Source organism: Lagenorhynchus albirostris, chromosome 11 (genome assembly GCF_949774975.1).
Source record: "Lagenorhynchus albirostris chromosome 11, mLagAlb1.1, whole genome shotgun sequence".
Taxonomy (NCBI): Eukaryota; Metazoa; Chordata; class Mammalia; order Artiodactyla; family Delphinidae; genus Lagenorhynchus; species Lagenorhynchus albirostris.
The window spans coordinates 48,638,543-48,640,527 of record NC_083105.1 but is presented as its reverse complement, the minus strand read 5'-3'; positions in this window follow the sequence as shown (position 1 = coordinate 48,640,527).

Here is a 1,985-nt window from a genome sequence, read left to right as displayed (position 1 = left end):
ACTATTTAATAATGGCTAACATAAAATTTTAGAGAAAAATAAAAGAAGGCAATAAAACTAAAAAGGAAAGACATTCTTTTTAGTAGCTGTACAATGATTTTTTTTTTTTTTATGGGTAAGCCTGACCTTGTTGGAAATGATTGATAAAAACTTTAGACTGGAAGAAGCAGCTCAGGAAATGGGGATCGAGTCTCACCCACTGGTATTCAGCTACTATCCAACAATCAAAATAATGACCTCTGATTGTTGTCAAGGACTAAACCGATGCTTTTACATAAACTATTTCACTTAACAGTATTGCTGTGGGAGCATTAAATAAAGTAGTTGAGATGGAAGCCTCAGACAACTAACCCTTTCTGCCCTTGACACTCACAATTGTGCCCCCACTATATACCCCAAAGCCAGTAGAATTAATCGCATTATATCCATTATCCATGTTTATGTTAGTGATCATGAGAAGTCCCAGACTCACAACACTGGAGCATTTAAGCAGTGCTCTTAATCCCCTCTCCTCAAGCACCAGGAAACAACGAGGTAAGAAAAAGTCTCTTGCCTCTTCGGCAGGTCCAGACTTTTCCCCGGACTCCCTCCCGGCCAGCCGTGGCGCACTAACCCCTGCAGGCTGTGTTCACGCCGCCAACCCCAGTCCCCTCCCTGCGCTCCGACCGAAGCCCGAGTCTCAGCTCCCAGCCCCGCCCGCCCCGGCGGGTGAGCAGACAAGCCTCTCGGCTGGTGAGTGCTGGTCGCACCGATCCTCTGTGCGGGAATCTCTCCGCTTTGCCCCCTGCACCCCTGTTGCTGTGCTCTCCTCCTCGGCCTCGAAGCTCTCCCCCTCCGCCACCTGCAGTCTCCGCCCGCGAAGGGGCTTCCTAGTGTGTGGAAACCCTTCCTCCTTCACAGCTCCCTCCCACTGGTGCAGGTCCCGTCCCTATCCTTTTGTCTCTGTTTATTCTTTTTTCTTTTGCCCTACCCAGGTATGTGGGGGGTTTCTTGCCTTTTGGAAGGTCTGAGGTCTTCTGCCAGCGTTCAGTAGGTGTTCTGAAGGAGTTGTTCCACGTGTAGAGGTATTTCTGGTGTGTCTGTGGGGAGGAAGGTGATCTCCGCGTCTCACTCTTCCGCCATCTTCCCGGAAGCCCGTTCAGAGGCCTGAGCAGTGGGAGCTGCAGTCCTGACTCCAGCAGAGGCCTGAGGCCCAGTCGGTCCTCAGCAGGGAGTGGCAGGATGGGCACTGGGGCGCTTTCAGCACCGTCTGCGGCCTCGGTTTGAGGCGCAGTAACCTCGGGAGCTGTAGTAGTCCGTTCACCGTGAAATTCCTCTGAGTGACTACTTTCTGAAGGCTGGACACCGTTGTGTCTTTCCCCTTCTTAACCAGCTTAGAGTTCATACCGGTTCATGAACCATCATGAGTACACCCTTGTGTATCCCCATGACTTCCTTGTCCTCATTCTCCCTATCCTACTTACTTGGCCAAATCGAAGTCTGCTAAATGTAACCGTCTGTCTCTTCTCTCTATATTTTCACCCACAACTCAATGTGGATAGAGACAAACACTCAACTACACCAACTGGTGTTCCATAATTTCATGACCTTGGACTTCAAGTGGGCCCTTAAAGTTGCCTGGTAATCTACATTGCACTCTCCTGATCCATCCATTCTTCTGCTTCTCACAAGCCTCCAACACTCCCTGAACCTCACTCTCAGCTTTCTATTTCACTGGGAAAACTTTAAACAACCAGTTAAAATTTCCAAAAGTTCTCACCACCACATTTACTCAGCTACCAACATCAGAACCCACATAGTTACTCATTAGTATGAGTAACTTCCTACCTGTTAACAAAGATAAATTTTTTGTGCACCTGCCTCAAGCCAATTCCTCTGTGTCCTCAGTTCATCTCTCTTTCTTACTCATGGAAGTACTCTGAAGTTCTTTCCTCTCTCTCCTATATCATGTATTGTTTTACTCTTAGATCATTTCTACTAATAGG